This window comes from Silurus meridionalis, chromosome 10, assembly GCF_014805685.1.
Source record: "Silurus meridionalis isolate SWU-2019-XX chromosome 10, ASM1480568v1, whole genome shotgun sequence".
In the NCBI taxonomy this organism is placed as follows: domain Eukaryota; kingdom Metazoa; phylum Chordata; class Actinopteri; order Siluriformes; family Siluridae; genus Silurus; species Silurus meridionalis.
The window spans coordinates 3,914,781-3,934,157 of NC_060893.1; the positions used below are offsets into that span (position 1 = coordinate 3,914,781).

The 19,377-nt window shown below is 39.8% G+C and overlaps 1 protein-coding gene across 1 annotated transcript in view; it reads right to left on the reverse strand.

The window, feature by feature from the left end:
- Nucleotides 1-19,377, reverse strand: part of chrm2a (cholinergic receptor, muscarinic 2a) — a 103,215-nt gene that overhangs the window by 47,169 nt on the left and 36,669 nt on the right. Inside the window, exon 2 of the mRNA XM_046859602.1 lies at nucleotides 10,963-11,061. The gene's annotated coding sequence lies outside the window, so the exon portion shown is untranslated. The remainder of the gene's footprint in view (nucleotides 1-10,962; nucleotides 11,062-19,377) is intronic.

Below are 19,377 nucleotides of genomic sequence, written 5' to 3' on the forward strand. Positions count from 1 at the left end.
TTTCAAAGCTAACAAAAAATTCCATATAAAAGTACTGAAAAAGTGTTATCTGTTCCATTAACTGTGCTCTTTCTCATGTTGAGTCACCGGAGCGGAAAGGTGAATCGCCTCTCTCGCAAATCTCTCGCAGTTCCTTCATTACCATCTTCAAGGAATAAAACTACTCTACCTTTTAAATCGGGAAGAATGTGGGGAATAGTAAATAGGAAGGATGGGAATAAAGGAAATAGGAGGATGGAAAGAATAGAAAATCGGAAGGATAAAAGGAATAGGAAATAGGAAGGATAGGAATGAAGGAAATAAGAAGGATGGAAAGAATAGTAAATTGGAAAGATGGAAGGAATAGAAAATAGAAAGGATGGGAGGAATAGGAAGAATGGAAGAAATAAATGAAATAGGAAGGATGGGAATAAAGAAAATGGGAAGGATTGGAATAAAAGGAAATAAGTAGGATAGAAAGAATAGGAATCTGGAAGGATGGGAATAATGAAAATTAGAAGGATGTGGATAAAGGAAATAGGAAGGATGGAAGGAATATGAAATAGGAAGGATGAAAGAGGTAGGAAATAGGAAGGATGAAAATAAAGGAACAAAGGAAGAAAAGGAGGAATAGGAAATTCGAAGGATAGAGGAATAGAAAATAGGAAGTATGTGAAGAATAGGAAATTGAAAGAATGGGAAAAAAGGAAATATGAAAGCTGGAAATAAAGGGAATACGAAGGATGGGAGGGTATGAAATGTGAAGTATGAGAAAAAAGAAAATATATACAAGGCATATGGAATTTAGACAGGATCTCATCAAACTGTTTGCACTGTGTGTGTGTGTGTGTGTGTGTGTGTGTGTGTGTGTGTGTGTGTGCGTTCTATTTACAGTACATAAGGAAATGGAGATAAACAACAGTGATCTGTGACTAAAGGTTTCCACAAAGCTTCCAAAAAAAAAAAAAACAGACCAGACCGATGAGACCGTGCAGCTCATGTACCCAGACAAGGTCAGATGAGGGCTGTGTTGTGTGTTCCCTTGATGCATTGTTTGCCAATTGTGAGCTGCCTTTCCAAACGCAGGCTGGAGTGATGCCCACTTCGAACGTCCTCCATCTCTGTAAGCTCAAGTCCCTGGTCCGTGTTTATCAGCCATTGCACAGCATCATGGAGCACCACAGCAGTGTGACACGGGTCGATTAATCCAGTTCCAACCCCATCACTGCCAGCTCACAGCCTTATCCCAAAGCACGCTAATATATATGATAATAATCATAATACCAAGCCACAGCCAGATGCAGTAATATCATTTCCTCTCTCTCTCTCTCTCTCTCTCTCTCTCTCTTTCGCTCTCAATATTTTTCCCCTGATGCTGGCACTTTCTAAACCCGCATGCTTCCATTCCCGCTTTTAAAACGTTATTTGCAAGCTAACACGTGTACCCCTAATATCGCTAATGCTCAACATTAGAGACTTTAGAATTTACTTGCTTTTTATCACGCATCAACTCCGAGGCCGTTGTGGGCTTTACGGCGTTAGCGGACCACTGACCATTATTTATTTATTTATTTTTTACATTTAGCACCTTGTTCCCCTCTCCCTTTAATGACGTTCCCACTGAACCCGAACAACCCTGTTCTGAAATATTAATGGCTACCTGCTAGGAGCTGGAGCAGCCCTGAGCAAATAGAGCATGCTGGGAAAACAGGCTGTAGTTATGTGGCAGTGAAAGAAACAAGTGACAAACAAACCTGACTGACTTTCTGTTTAACTTCACAGCAATCCCTAAAGCTGTGTTGAGCCTCACTGGAGGGAGAAAACGAGCACAAACTGGAGCTGAAGAGAGAAAAAATACACCGGGGCAATTCCATGCCAGACTCACTATCTATTTACTGTTACTTCATCTGTTTGGTGGGGGTTTTTTTACCTGCAAATGTTATTATTTGAGAATCTGTGCATCATGCGAGTGAAACATGTTTATGCCAGATATAATTTAACCTTCTGATACAATTTATATTTCCATTGTATGAGATTTGTATGAATAAAATATCATTTTATATAACAGAGCTTTAAACTGACCCCGTTATCTCTCTGAATGACCCCAGTATTGTCATGCTGGAACAGGTTTGGGTCTCCTAGATCAAGTAAAGGGGACATTTCCTGCTTCTGCATCTACAGACAATTGTGTGCCTCCAACAGTTTGGGAAAGAACCACATATGGGTGGAAGAGACAGGTGTCCCAATACTTTTGATCGAAAATGTATAAAAATCTGGATAAAGAAGCCATTATGTTACATCACATACGCACAAATCAAACGTACACGAGCTCACATATTAACCTAGTAATGCATTTTTAAATACACTGATATATAGAAATACCGTTCCCTCGTGTCACGGCGTGACTTACGACAGCGTTTGCAGAAAATGTTTTATGTGTCTGGAGAAGTCCGATCAAATATCATAAAACCGCACAAGCCTTGCGCATGTTTTCAAAAACACTTAAATATGTACTACATATCATCCAACTTGAGCAAAACAATGTTCTATTATTTAAATCTAGCGACGTTTGTAATTTCATCTCTTCACAAAGAAAAAAGATTCCTGTGCTGGAACTCTTCAAGTTAACTAAACTAACATACAAAAAAAAAAACCACTTTCAATATGCAAATGTGTCAGATGTTGCACTGCTACAACATTAAGTGATAAACCACCCAGATGCCTCAAGTAAATTACCCCAAAAAAGTCATTTTTAAAGATTTTTTGAGAGAATAAAAACATTTTTAAATAAAAAGATCTTAGCAAAAAAAAAAAAAAAAAAATCTTAATTTTAGGCACAATTGAATGTGTTAAAACAGTTAGATGATATTTGTAATTTAATTTATTTCATTTACAACAATTTAACATTTTGTCGTTCTCAAAGAGTTCTAGAAAATAACTGGCCAACGATATTAAATTAACTAAAACACGTTTCCTCACGTGTCTTTTTACTTGTAACACGTTTATCTCATAATGAGATTCTAAATATTCCGACACCTGACTTTCCTACCCTCATGTAATTCCTCTCCAAACACAATTGTATCAGATGTTATTGGATGATAGGAGACCCAAACCTGTTCCAGCATGACAATCCCCTTGTGCACAAAGCCGGCTCCATGAAGATCTGCTTTCCACGGTTTGAAAAACATGGAAGATCTCCTGCTATGGAGCTCCAACCCTATAGGGATGAATGTGAACGCTCTCTACTCCCCAGGCCTTTTCACCTTCTCACCTACATCAGTATCTAACACCATTGTAGCAAGCTACAATGGTGTTAGATACTGATGAATCTCCACAAAATCTAGTGGAGCTGATTAAAACAGCAAATGAAGCCTAAATGTGGAATGAGATATTTTTAAAGAAACACCAATCTTATGCTCAGGTGTCAACAAACATTGAAGTAGGAGACCCATATGGTGTATCTTCACTTGCAAAGATTGCAGCAAGTGGTACTGTCCATATCAATAAAAGTATGTGCAATCCTGTCCAAAAGACTCATATGTGCCTGGTGAACGTCTCGTTACAAATTTTGGCTGATCCGGATAAGGGTGGCTACTAAATGTAAATGTAAATGACAGATTTCATCCATCCATTCATTCATTCATTCATTCATTTATTTTGCTACAAGAGCATTTCATAGATCAGGTACTGGTGTTGAAGAGGAGGTCTGGGGTTCAGTCTGTGTTCAGCGGGTTTAAGAAGGTCAAAGTTATGTGCAGGACACTTGAGTTCTTCTACTCCAACCTCCAACCATACAGCGTATTTTGAAGAACCCAGCTTTGTGTAATGGAGCATTGCTATGCTGGAACACTGTTTGGGGCTCTTAGTTATAGTAAAACTGTATTGCTATAGCATACAAAGACATTCTATACATTTGTGTGCCTTAAACTTTGTGTTAACAGTTTGGGGAAGAAGCACATATTGGTGAGTGTGTGTGTGTGTGTGTGTGTTTTACAATAACTAAAAGAAAGTCTTGATTAAATGTAGCTTGAGAAGATTAATGCACTTACACTCTTTAAAACATCTGGTGAGAGATCCATCTCAGACCTCCTGAAGTGACTCGAACAATTGTTTTCAACTTTATCACATTCACATTTACAGCTATTCCGATACATCGGGGGATGTTTATTTAATGATTAATTAATTAATGTATTGCCAAGGCAGGAGGTTTACAGTGTTAAAGGTTTCTAAAATAGTTTCCTTTTTAACATTTATAGTATTTTTTTACTACACAGACATAATAAAGGACAATCAGAGTCAAGAGTGAATGAGAGAGAGAGAGAGAGAGAGAGAGAGAGAGGGAGTGAGAGAGAGAGAGAGAGAGAGAGAGTAGAGGAGGCAGTGTTGTGTACCATCATCTATATATGTTCTTTGAGACTCATTAGTAAAGTCGCTACACTTCTTCCTAAATCCTGTAGCCACAGGATTTGCTAATGTGATTAGCCGCATCTCAACCAACTGCAGTGAATGCATAATTATTGCTCTACGGTGGATAGAAGTGTGTAAAAAAAACGTGTACATGTGAGAGAGCAAGATAACGAGACAGAGAGAGAGAGAGAGAGAGAGAGAGAGAGAGAGAGAGTCTGTCATGTAGGAGGTAAACTAGCAGACACGGGTACTATTAGCATCTGAAGGTTGTTATGCTAATGCAAATACAACATGCGTCCTGAAGAAAAAAAGTATATAAGGAATTCTAACAAAACAAAAAAATGGAATTGGATCACTGTTATTCCTGGGCCACTAATTAAAGCTACATCGGAATTTAGTGAATCATCAGTGCATACGACAAAGGAGAAAAACTAGGAAACTGGGAGGAAAAAGGAAGTAAGCGAGTGGAAGGGGGTGCAAAAGAGGAGGGAAGGAGATGAAAGAGTGAGGAAAAGTTAAGGAAATGGGGATAAAGAGGTGGGAAAGGGTAAGGATAAAGGGAGGGTGAGGAAAGGGTGGAAGAGGGAATAAAAGGAAGGAAAAATGGACAAAGGGATAGAAAACAGAAGAGAATGGGAGGAAGTAAAATGGAGAGTAAAGGAGAGGAACAGGCAAAAGGTGGAATAAAGAAGGGAGGTAGGAGTGCAATGTGGGGAAGAAGAGAGGAAGAATAGATGGAAAAGTTAAGGCAGGGGAAGGAAGAAGTGAAAGAAGGGACAAAGGGTTGGAAAAGAGAATTGAAAGAGATGAAGATATGATAGGGTTAAAATGGCTAGAGAAGGGAGGAAGAGGAAAGAAGAGAAGAAAAGGAGAAGGGAAGAAAAGGAGAGGAAGAGGGAAGACGGGTAGAAAAGAGAAGGAACAGTAGGAAGGGGTGGAAAAAGAAGGAAAAGGGAGGTAGGAATGGAAGGAGGGAAATGGGGAGGAAGAGAGGAAGAAGGGATGGAGAAGAGAAGGGAGGAAGGGAGAATGAAAGAAGGGGATAGGGAGGAAGGGATAAAGGGAAAAGAGAAAGGGGCTTGAGAAAGGGAGGGAAGAAGAGGTGGAAAAGGGAAGGAAGTGGTGGTAGAGAGAAGTGAAAGTGAGGAAAGAATAGATAGAAAGGGGATCAAATGGAAGAAAGAGGGGAAACAAGAAGGAACTGGAGGAAGAATGGACAAAGAAGTGGAAAAGAGAAGGAAATGTGAGGAAGGAGTTGAAAGGGGAGCAAAAGGAAGGAAGAGGGCAGAAAGAGTGGAAAAGAAAAGGAGGGTGGTGAAGAGGTGGAAGGGGAATAAAAGGGAGGAAGAGGAAAGAAGGGGTGGAAGAGGGAAGAATGGGTGGAAAATAGAAGGAAGTGTGAAGAAGTAGTGGAAGAGAAAGGAAAGGGTGGAAGAGGGAAGAAGAAATGGAAGAGGAAAGGAAGCAGAGGATGGGGTGGAAAGGGGATAAAAAGTGTGGAAGAGGAGAAAATGGGTAAAAAAAGAAAAAGGAAAGGGAGGAAAAGGGGATGAAAAAAGGGAGAAAACGTATTTATGCAATTGTAAATATTTCTGAAGATTCACTAATAATACAGAAAACATTCTTTTGTTTATGTAGTTTAATGCGACTGTTGTATTTGTTTAAACGACTGACAATTCAAATAAATCCTGGAAATTTATAAAAAAGGCAAGCAATCCTTTTTTTTTTAAATAAACATTCAGCAAGTATTGCAAATATAAAAGCGTATCAGATGAAGATTTAAAGGGAGTATGTGACGCTTTTCCACTTCCATTTGCACAATAAAAATAAACAATGTCAGTTAGAGGTTATATATTTTAAAGCGAACTGAAGAAAATCTTCCACTCCAACACATGTAAAGCATCTTGAAGCTGGAGCTGGTTTTCTGAATGGGGGCAATAACAGGTTTTGGTTCTCCTAGTTCAAGTTGTGCCTCAACAGAAAAAGAACCACATATGGCAGGAAATGTTCGTTGTCCCAATACATTTGTCTATAATGTACATTTATAAATACCTCTGCATTCTGCTAAAACACACGTGTGTATGATTATTTGCACGCCAAAATATTTATTTGGTTAAATTTAAATACCTTCATGGTAAATGACGATTCCTCTCCTTAGTAAAACACAGCTGTCAACTGTTTTTTTCCCCAGGAATCTGGGTGGCCAGGGCGCGAGAGTGAACTGAATTATCCTTCAACGTGATGTGACAGTAAACTTTAATATCTTCCCTTGTAGACTGTACTCCCCCCTGCCCCAACCTCGTGCTCCCTCACGCTCCTGGTGTCATCCTATCCTCCAGGAACGACTTTTACTTTCTCTCATTTCTCACCCTGACACTTTATTGGCGGTAGTCCTGGTTATAGTTTCATCCTCGTTTAAAGCAGAGTACAGCACGTGGTGTCATGAAAAAACACCTCGTGGTTTACTCGTCTCCTAGGAAAGAAAAATCGGGCAAATTATAATGAATTTCTGCAAAGGAAACGTAATATAATAGACACAGCGTGTGCATTGTTCGTGATCACGCTCCCCTTTCAGTATGGTATATAAATACCAGAATTCTGGCACTAGCATGCGTTACAAATCAGCGTATTAAACAAATGCTTTTATGTCACATTATTCATAGACTTATTTTCAATCCAACCCACCAGATATTGGACTTCTGGGCCCTCGAGCAAGGCCCCTAACGCTCATCTGCTCAGTTGTATAAATGAGATAATTGTAATCCGCTTTGGATAAGGGCGACGCGGTAAATATAAAAGTCTCCTTTCGTGTGTGAACACAATCAGGCTTTCAAGTCATGTGGTAATGCAGTGCAGTAATGCAGCTATCACACACACACTCACACACACTCACATACAAAAACCTCTCTGTGTTCTCTATAGCCGAAAGAATTCACACTCTTAACTACTTTCATGGTGCTGATGCACCATGACAGCACATGACTCGCAAATGTTTGCAGTATTGATGGGAAGATCGGATCATTTTAGTGACTCGGTTCTTTGAATCGCGTTCATCAAATTGAAAGAATCTTTAAAAAAAAAAACTTTAATCAGAAATAAAATAAAATGTTAAATTTTCAATAACGCAGACCCCCCAACACGTCTACACACACACACTTTAACTATAGTTCCAATAATGAAAATACTTTGGTCTGAGTCGTTCGTTCTTTTGTCAAATGACTCTCGTAGATGCTACACAATGCAATAGATTGAGTGGTTTTTTTTGGTCTGAAATTACCGTATTTTTCGGAATAAGCCGCTACTTTATTCCGCCGTTTTGAACCCCGTGGCTTAAACAACGAAGCGGCTAATTTATGGATTTTTCCTGGGTTTTTCCCGGTTTCACAAACTTCAAGCCAAAAAACTGAACCCCATAACATTAGACCAATGAAATTTCCGAACGGAAACGAAAAACACACCTCACCTGTGTTCTGAGCTGCGGGATAAAAAAACTTCCACCGATGTTAATTTTTAAACGCACAACGATACCAAAAGATAAACTCCCGAGAGAAATAGTTGTGAAAGGAAGGAGGAAGACAGTGAACAATGACTTTCTTGGTCGGCTACTGTTTAGATACAAGCCGTTGTAACGCGTTGAGTCTGGGTGAAGGGAGAGCTCACTAACTCCAGTTACAACAGAAATCATATAAGCACAGACAGGTTTCCAAAACTCGTGCTTTTTTATTTTTCTTGGCAACAGCGTTACGGGTTAGTCAAAGAAACTTGAGCATCAAAAATAATAAGGACATATTCCTCAGTCTTGCACACATGCAGTAATAGCGGAAAAATGCGGCGGCAGGCTATTCCCAAAATGCTGCTCTGCTCTTAAAGGAGCCACAACATATTTCACCCGTTACACCGTGTAACAGACACTGTCTTTCATTAAAGCCTGTGTAAAGTTCATTAGTTTCAGTGTAGACAGTGTAGGCTTATACACAGGTGCGGCTTATTTATTTTCAAAATAAAAATCTTTGTCAAATTCAGTGGGTGCGGCTTATATGTGGGTGCGCTTAATAGTCCGGAAATTACGGTAGACACAGTAATGTTATGAAAGAACAAACAACTCGGACCAGAGGACTAATGCGATCAACTCAATTCTGTATCCTGTACATAACCTATGGATATTTTTGCGCCGCTTTTCTCATGCGTCCGGTAAAAGAATTAACGAATCGTTCTTTGAGACGACTTGTTCCTCTGAGTCACATTACAGACTTGTTAAAAGGAACAAATCGTTCACTTGTTTGCAGTGAAAAGGAGTTTCAGAAGCTTGGTCAGTCGTTTCACAAAGCAAAACTTTTATTATGGCTCAATATGTTAGGAATATTATGTCTATCAAACATTTTATTATGGTACTGTATATCACTCTTATTCAGACGGTGAAGTGCTGAAGGTGAGTGTGACCAAATCTCACATCGCATTCGAGTGAAAGTCGAAATAAAACCCGCGGCTTTCTTTGTGAGTTTCGTGTATAGAAAGTTTCTCCGTTATGCCGAGTCGCTCATAGAAAGTTGAACGAAGGCTTTTTTATACAATACCATCACCAGACATCTGCTGAAACCTGGGAGCCCAAAAACACGACTTATGAATAGTGATGGGGAAAAAAAGGAGTTATTGCAGATGAGTTTGTGCATGAAGTTGCCTGGGGTTGTTGGAATCATTCCCCAAAAACAAAACAAAACCTCGTGCTTGACCGCTGTACACATCTGCATCTGCCAGAGGAGCAAATATCTTAAGGACATCTGTGTTATAGTCTCATGGTTTATTAATCACGGTGTTGAGTTTTCTGCGCTGTAGGGAGGAGAGGCTGACCTTTAACTCGGCATCTGCTGGTGAGGGATTAGAAGGTGGTATGAGAACCTATAACGCTTCATTAACACGTTCTTCTCGTATTTGTACTTCTCCTTTCTCAACCTGCCATCTGCTATACCTAAAGCAGCATCCGTGCCAAGCCCTCAGTTCTGACATTCAGTTATTCCCGGCAAATACTTCTAATGAAGTGACGGGAATAAAAATCAAAGAAATCTATCAGAACACAAAACGTGTGCTATGATCTCGGTAGGCTTGTTTTAGGCGTCACTGTACCGATGAATTATAGATGGTTGTAAACTGCAGTGCGTCTGGATCCTGCTTCGGGGAGACACTTGCATTCTTATAGGCTGAGCAGGAAAGAGACTGAGACGACTGAGACGACTGAGACGTGGAGAGAGAAGGAGGGGGAAAAGAGAACATGACAAATCTGAGCTTTCTGGATCGTCCCTACAGCGGGGAAAAAAATGGAGAGACCGAGACCGTCATCCATCTATCAGCTGTTCTTCATGTGCCTTTGGAGGACCACGCCCATAAACACAAACACACACACACACACACACACTAAAAAATTATATCCTCCATACTTGTCACTGACAGGAAATCGCTCCTTCTGTCTCGTTCTCATTTTATTTTCTCTGTAGGTCTATTTTGGTTAGTCATGTGACCGTAACACTTTGAACATGTCACCACATGGAAAGATAAATGTTCCTGTCTTTCTTTCTTTCTTTCTTTCTTTCTTTCTTTCTTTCTTTCTTTCTTACCTCACCTCAACTAAGGTGTGGGGATTAATAAATATGTCGTGTGTGTGTGTGTGTGTGTGTGTGTGTGTGTGAGAGAGAGAGACTCTACTTGTCCTTGATGATCGCTGACAGAGGGATTCATGCAAATTACAATTTGAGAAAGCCAAAATACCAAATGCCTCACTAAATTTCATTTTGTGTGTGTGTGTGTGTGTGTGTGTGTGTGTGTGTGTGTATCAGAATGTGGGGTGTCTGAGTGAAACTGCTGATATTGATGCAGCCGAGTACTGAATGCCATGGGGAAAAGGCCTCAAAACAGGATATTAGTCAGATGAAATACATGCAAGTGTAATAGACACAGTCTCCAGAGTGCACTGAGGGAAACGCAGCATTTATACTACTGTAATGACCTTGTCAAAGTGTATTTGACACAAGAGGCCCACAATATCAATATATATATATATATATATATATATATATATATATATATATATATATATATATATATATATATATATATATATATATATATAGTATGATTCAGAGATTTGCTTAAAAAAAAAAATCTAAGTTAATGATGTGATGCGATGATTAAAAAAATTGTGCATTGGATATAAGAATTTGCATAGTTTTTAACATATTTGCATCAGTAAAAAAGTGATTACTCATATATAATTATTAGTACATGTGCTATAGTTTTATTATTCAGAAAGTGACCAACAATTTGTGACCAATATTTCCTATGTAGATCGATTTCTCCTCGCTAAACTGTTTCTCAAGCTCGTTCTCGCAGCACCACTGCTGCTATGTGAATATGACGTTTCACAACAGTATATGTATACACACACACACACACACACACACACACACACACACACACACACCTACCACCATCTCCTCCCCACCCCCACCTCACCCCTTTAATATTTCCCCATCCACTTCCACCCCTGACCCCGTTTCCCTTCCAGCCGTTTGCGATCATCCTCACCTGAAAATCCTGCTTCCCTCTGAAAGGCTCTTTCCGTGGTCTGTAGACTTGACCGCAAATAATCAGAATTCTCCTGGGCAGCAAGCCAATTGAGTGTATCTGCAGGAGAAAAGGGAAGTGCTGGGGGTTACACAAGTTTCACACATTTCATACACACATAAGCAGACAGACAGACATTCCAAACCCTGAGACGCTGCACATTTCCATACTGTACGAGGGTGAATTATGGCTCCAATGCTCTCAGGAGCATTGTGATAGTTATAATAATGATGATGATGATGATGAGGGGGACAATGTTTAAATGATTATCATCCACTCGTTGATTTGATGTCACACAGGAGGAGGAGGAGGAGGATGAGAAGAGCGTGACTGTGCAAGAGTAAACACACTGCCGAGTGCTAAAGAGACCCGCTGCTCTCGTTATTTGTGGACACCTAAGCATAAAATTGCTGTGCTTCTTTTTTAACATCCCATTTCACATCTGCTGTTATAATAATCCCCCCACTCTTCTGAGAAGATTTCCAGTAGATTTTGTGGAGGTTTGTGGAGACTCATTCAGGTAAAGTCAGGTGCTGATGTGGGTGAGGTGAGGAGGCCTGGGGTGCAGTCAGCATTCTGAGCTCAACAGCAAGAAATCTTCCACTTCATCCAATGGAAAGCAGATCTTTTTGGAGCTGGTTTTGTGCACAGGGGTTTGTCATGCTGGAGCAGATTTGGGTCTCTTAGTTCAAATGGAGAAAAAATGTATGCTACAGCATCCAAAGACGTCCGAAGCAAATTGCGTGCCTCCAACTTAATGTCAGGTGTTCTTTCGTTTATATTTTTTGTGTATATGAGTCCGTCACCATCGTAATCCTCATGTTTATTTCAAGACACCGGAGTGTCTCTCAGCTTAGGTGAGAAGATCCTACCCCCACCTCATTTGTCTCTCTTATGTCTCATTTCATCAATTCCCTCATTCCGTCCTCTCCTACTCGTGAGCTTTGTCATTGCCTCATCATGCTTTTTCTGGCAGCTCCTGAAGATCCTATAACAAGAGGAAAACTTGGAAAAAACTTTGACAGCGTCGAGTCGAAAAAACTTTTTCCGCATTTTTTTCGAGAATTTGGTTGTAAAGTTGCCAAAAGTACAAGGCGATATGGAAGCTGTGTGTGTGTGTGTGTGTGTGTGTACATGTGTGGAATGCATTATGGTGTGCAGGGAAATAAACCCAAATCCTGTAATCATTAGCGTTACTATTATCACGACTGTGGAACTAATGAAGCACTTCCTGTTAACACACACACATTCCTACTGTCTTATAATAAAAAGTCAAGCGGTGTTAAAAAACTTTCCCCCTCCCGCCATGACTAGCTTCCCTTCTAATGCGCTTACTGTCGCTTCACAAACATCTGCTACGTTCTCTCAGATCCGACAGTGTTTATTAAAAGCTTGTGTAAGACCCCAGTGCAATTATGAAGTCCTGATACATTCATATCGCTCATATCAGACTGAATATTAACGCCTCACATAACTCAATATTGACCCAACTCCTGAGTTTAGATAATAACCTGTGAATGTGTGTGTGTGTGTGTGTGTGTGTGCAGATACGTCTAGCCTGGAGAAGTTCCTTTGATTGTGCTCTAAAACAGATTTTACTGCTTTATTTGTATGTAATTTCTGCATGACTTGCTTTTAAATAATACGTTTCAGCGCAATGGAAACAATTTGCAGCAAGAGTTCCTCGTGTCAGCACAAAAAAAACCAACACATTGGCAGGTCAAGATGAAGGAAAACCTTTTTTGTAATTGGTTTCACTTGTACTTGTCTCACGCATACCTTCGTACTTCAGCTTTTGCTCCTGCTTACTATATACCCTTTATAGACAAAAATACTGGAGACACACAACTGAGATACACAAGATGTCACAGGATGCACTAGAATTTCCTTCACTTGAACCAAACCTGTTCTAGCATTACAATACCACTGTGCATAAATCCAAACCCATGGACAACATGGAAGATCTTCTGCTATAAAGCTCCAACTATATGGAACATAGATGAATGTGAATGCCGACTGCACCCTAGGAGCCTCCTCAGCTCACCTCACTGTAGCGAATTTAGCTCGCAAAGAAAGGTAAATATTTATAGTAATTATAAATATTTAAGTTGAATTGACGGTAATGGAATTAACATTACACTTATTTGTCTGTTCGTCCGCCAAACAGACAGTATAATTTTATATTAATTCTATAAAAGAGGTATCTCCCTGGCCAAGAAAGACGTAACCCCCCCTTTACTTTATACCGTAAATTAAATTAAAAGAGCATGTAGTTCAGACCGGATGTAGCAGGAACTTTGCATTTGCGAACGTACTCAGAGACGATCACTTGAGAAAAATACAGCGTTTAATAAATGAGACAAACACACATAGAACTAGCTACAGGAACAAACAAAGAAATAAAGAAAACAAAAATAAAATTAACAAAGGTTAAAACTAGGAAAAGAGGAAGAGAAAGGAAAAAGAAGAAAGAGAGAATGGAAAAAAGGAGGGATGGAAATGTTTAAGCTTCAAAATTAAGCACACCCTAACTGGGAAATCGTCACAGGAATTTAAATTCACCTTAAGATTCACTAAGACTTAAAATACGCATCTAAATTCGTTGGTAAAGGAAACGGTTACTTGCATTGGTTTGTTGCACAAGAGTCCAGATGCGGCAAAAAAATCTTTGGAGAGCCAGTTAGGGTGGGGTCAGATGTTCTTCCAGGTTCTCCTGAAAATCAGAGCAGTGGTTGTTCTTGGAAGTGAAGCTTGCCGGAAGATCTTGAAGGAAGAGGGAGTCGTTTCCAAGCTGTTTCGTACGTCTGACCAACGATTGGTGGTGTTTTGACATTTTGAAGGTCTCGAACTCCACCCATCTTTGGGGGAACGGCCAATACTAAGGGTTGAGATTTTGGAGGGAAAAACTTCCCTTTGTTTCATGTGTTTGTGGGCATGGTTTGGACTATAGAACTTTAAAGTTTTATCTGAAGTGTATTAAGACGGTATGGTGACTTTCGTGATCCAATAAAATGTACCATTGTTTGAAAAGTAAGTTTCAGATCATTTTGTGGTCATTTGGAAACTAAACACAAGAGGATTGACTTCATAACGGCAGCGGTACATTACATACATAGATCAGTAGTCAAAGTGTAACTAATGTTACTACGACATTATGTTCTGAAAAAGAAATGAAAACACAAACAAAATGCACTTTCATTAGGAAAGTGAAGTGCAGATAATTTTGTATCAATTCTGACATCAGGCCTTAAAAGGACATACAGCATTAGAACAGGTATACATTAACGTGCTGGGACCAGTAATTAATGTATAACGGATGTTAGTACAATGTCGTATTCTGATCAAATGAAATGCACCCTTGTCAGGAAAGTAAAGAACAGATAATTTTAAGTCAATTAAGCCTTAATAGAAGAGACACATTAATAGAGTTACGTTAATAGGATCTTTAGCGTACAACTATAAACAATAAAGGAGATACATACAAGTATAGGTTAATGTCGTGGGATGTGGAGCATCTTATTCATTTTGTTTAATTTGAAAAAGGAATGCTTTATTGTATCAGTGTGTGTGTGTGTGTGTGTGTGTGTGTGCATGTGTATGTGTGGGTGTTTTATGGTTGAGGTCTCTATGCGGTCAAACAGAGAACCTGCATGGGGTTATCTCGTCTTGTGGTAGGATCCAGACTTTCTGGAGCCAGTTGTGTGTGGGTGTGTGTTTTAGGATTAGGGGGTTTTTGTGAACCCAACAAGAGTTCAGGGTCTTGTCCTGTTTCGTGTCTTTGAAAGGGGGAGTGTGACACTTTAACGATATATCACCCCCAATAAAAGTTTCAACTTTTGATTGAGGTGAAGATGTCATAGGTTAAAAGGAATGCCTGGGACATGAAATCTAAATGATCTGTGCCAGACGCTACATCACATACATCAGTACCTGACTTTACTAGCACCCTTGTGGCTAAACCACCTGTATGGTGTTCTTGGCAAACCATTTGTAAATCTTAAAACCTGATGAACAAGCCTGATGTCTGGATATATCCTGAATCTAGTTTTGATTGGACATAATTTCAGGAGGAGTAGCACCAATTTTACTCAAATCTAAAATGGTCCACAGAAAATACACTCTGTTCACATAAACATACTCCAGGGAATTACAGGAGAAAGCAACTGTGAATTGAGCTGATTCTTCTTCTTCTTCAAAAAAAGTTAAATTGTTCTGCTCATGAAAACTTCTGGGTAAATTCAGCACGTAGTCCTGAAGATCATTTTTATAGACTACTGAGATTCACTTTCACAGAAGAACATCTATAAATATCAAAATTTCTTTGGTAACATTTCTTTGCAAAGGTGTCAGGAGGATGCAAGCCGAATCTGGAGACTATTCAGCAAAAAATAGCAGTGAGATGTATGTATTTTTAGCATGTCATTGTTTTGACCAGAAAGTAGCACTGACACAAAATCTGTTGCCAAGCCCCAGGTAAATGTCCTGAAGATGCCTACTGAATTTTGTGTAAGTGCTTCAAGTCATTGCTGAGATACATCCAGAAGTCCTGTTTGGTGGCTTCGCTATTTCTCTTGAGAATACTCCACAAGAAAGTACAAGAAAGTACTTTAAGTACCCATGTGTACACACTATCACCTTCAAAATAGTCCCCTTGCACAGCAATATAGCGCCCCCAGTGTTCCTGTCAATTCTGGAACGTGTCCCGGAAGTCTTCTTTTCAAAGCGTGTCAAGCACCTTCTGTGATTCGATCTGGTTTTCTGCAATAGTGTCAACACTGTGACCTTTGAGCTTCGTCTTTAGGAAGAGGGCGAAGTCTGGAGGAGCCAACTCTGGCGAGTATGGTGGGTGCTGAAGTGAGATCATGTTGTTTCCGGCGAGAAACTTACGTGTGAGGAGAGTTCAGTGACAAGGCACGTGTCCTGATACGTACCGATGTACACAGGAATTTGTCTTTTGGCACACTGATTTATAAAGGTTGGTGCTCCCTGTGACTGTGAGTGCAGCCTTGTGCTGAATCTGTTGGCGTGTTACAGAACTGGTCTCGAAACTTTGATACCACCTGGTACAGACAAAATTTGGGCAGGACTACAAAAAAAACAATTTTTCTTTTACTAAATCAAAGATGGAAAAGCAGAGAACTTGTCGCTTTTCATTTTTGGACACATGGTTCAAAGGTTATGACAAAGAACGTACATAGAATTTGGGCCCAAATTTGCTGAAAAGGTTCCTTAAGTGCTCCCTAATCAAATTTTATATAAGCGTTTTTTACCAGAAGGTTCCTTGGGGTGACAAGGCTACACTTGCTAGTGGAATTTGGAAGTATACCTAATACTAGAAGGAAAGTAAAACAATTTAGAAAAATTTCTTGAAATAATAAATATCATTTTTAAATATAAGAAATAATCCTAACAGTAAAGCTGATAAAATGATGTGTAAAGGAACGAGTGGGAATGTGTGGATGTGGATGTGGATGTTGAGCTGAGAAGCAACACAAGTATATAGAACTGTTGTTAGGAGTTGCTAAGACACAGGAATGTTTGTGCTGGTATTAGATTATGCAGTGTGGAGAAGCTCTGGTGAGGATGAGAGAGAGCAGGCTGTCAAATCTAAGAGCTCATGAGCTTTCCTTTCATCCCCATTCAAATTCTGAACTGGAGTCTGGGTTTGACCAGTGGCTTTGCGAGTTCGATCCCTGCCACGTGCAGCTCACACAATCAGTCCGTCCAGTGCAGCAGAGAAACACACTAGAAAGGCCTGTATCTTGACATTTAGAAACTAATTAAAGAAAAGAATGAAATGGTCTTATCGAGGTCAGTGGCTCATTACATGGAAAAAGTACCACTCCACACGAAATGCAAATACGTCATGGTGCTCAAGCACATTCCAAAGCCCTGCAGAACTTTAACCTGTCAAAGGGTTTCAATGACGATCCCTCAACAGCTTACACGATACAGTAATACAGTATGACTTTGCTAATTCAATACTTTGGAAAAGAAAAGTTTTGCACACAAAGAGCGCAGTGAATGAATTTCTGCGTCTACATCTACACTAATTGCTTTCGGCTTCTCCCATTAGGGGTCGCCACAGCGGATTATCCGTATTCATGATCCGCATGTTTGATTTGGCACGTTTTTATGCTGGATGCCCTTCCTAACGCAACCCTCCCCATTTATCCGGGCTTGGGAGAGTGCACTGGCTTGTGCAACCCTGAAGGCTGATCCGGATAAATTTGAAAAATGGTGCGTCTAAAAAAAGGCTCTGTGTCCACACTTTTGTTTTCAATCGTTTCCCAAAAGTTGCTCATCCACACTGAAACATCTGAAAACATCTGCTTACGTTCCGGTACTGTGCACGCACAAACCTTAAGTTGCTTTGAACCACGTCATTTACGCATGCGTTTATTTACAAATGTATCCAATTTTGAAAGCGATTTCAAAAAAACTACGTTTTCATTGACTGACAACGCCGTCTCAGTATAGACTGAAGAAATCAGAGAAAAGAAAAAAATGTGCTTTTTTTAATGAAAACGTATTCGTGTGGACATAACCTGTAATGAGTCTTTGTCTATTTTGATTTAATACACAACAACAGATTCACTTTCTTTCATACTAATATTCCCCTTCCTAACCGTCCATTTAGCCAGTGACATGGTGGTGTTTTCCAACGAAGATGTTGAAGATCTCCTGCTATAGAGCTCCAACCAGTGTTCGAATTGAGTCAAGTCTTATGGGGGGTCCCCAGTTGTTGTGTAATTCATATATTTTTTTTACTAAAATAATCTTGGGGACCCCCCTAAGTGTATTTTTTACTTGTCATGTGGGGTCCCTAATGCCTAATGTTCCCTCCAGCCCCCCTCAATTCAAGCACTGGCTCCAACCCTATTGGGATGAATGAATGTGAACGCTGACTGCACCCTGGGCCTCCTCACTTTCTCACCTAAATCAGTACCTGACTTTACTAGCAACATTGTAGCTGAATGTATCTCCACAAAATTCAGTGTTCAGTTCAGTTTTTTCCCAAAAGAGTGGAGCTTATTAACAGCATATGGAGACTGAATTTGGAATGAGATAAAAAAAAAAATACCAATCTTATGCTCGGGTGTCCACAAACTTTTATCTGTATAGTGTTTCTATATAATACAAGAGATTTATCAGCACATGTGTTGGTATGGATATACTGAAAACACAACTAGCTTGCTTAGCCGTGCATTTGTTTTGTTCTTTTCTTCAAATCCGTAATTACATATACACAAGTATACAAGCTTGCAGTGAAAAATGAACTTGAAAATGATCATTTCCCATCTATTAAGTAGATCAACAGATAATAGATAGATGGAGTTCGAAACAGTTTTGCTGTCTCAGACAAAAATCAGCAGTAATAAATGAATCCTGGTCATGATTTAAAACCATTAGACTGAGGAGGCATAATCTGACATGCAAGTGATTCAGTGGCCTATTCCACAAAGTTATTGATTCTGTATACATTCATAAACATAAAAAAAAAATGGGTTCTCTGGAATATGATGAATGCTTAAATAGGAGGAAAAATCCCAGCTAAGGGTGCACGTCCTTATAAAACTGCCCCGTGTGTGTGTGTGTGTGTGTGTGTGTGTGCATGCTGCTAGTTGTTAGGACACTTGTCCAAACGTGCGTTTCCATCAAGACATAAATGAGACCAACATATCGCCGTGAAGTCCTCAATCTTGTTCCTCTTGCAGAAATCAATACTGGGTTAGAACCCACATGCAATCATACACACTTCACTCTCCGCGTGGAGATGTTCCGATTGATTCGTGCGAAATCACGGACAATAAAGCTCAGCAGAGAACGGTGTGGAAGTGTAATGGAGGTAGAAAAATGGAACTGAGACTGAGCATCTCTAGATGTTTTGTGTCTCAAATCGATATTGGTTCTTGGTAATAAGGCTGTACATCGAATATACAGCATTTATGCACCAACCATCATCCATATCATTAGGACAGGTGATGTGAATAAAGTGATTCTCTTGTTAGAAGGGGTGGGACATGTTAATGAACAAGTGAACAGTCAGTTCTAGAAGAATTCTGGAAAAATGGGCAAGTTTAAGGATCTGAGTGCCTTTAACAAACATCAGATTGTAACGTCTAGACGACTGGGTCAGATTGTCTCCAAACAAGTGTTGTGGTATATCTGGTTATTCAGCGGTTAGTACCTACAAAAAGGACCAAGGATCCAAGGAAGGTGACCCAGTGACAGGGTTCTTCCTAGGTGCTCAATGCTCATGGAGGGAGTGAAGATGTCTGGTTCGATGTCACAGAAGACCTACTTCAGAAAAATAGGTTGGTGCTGATTGAAAAGGAGTCTCCACAGAGCAATGTAAGAAGGTGGCCTTGTCTG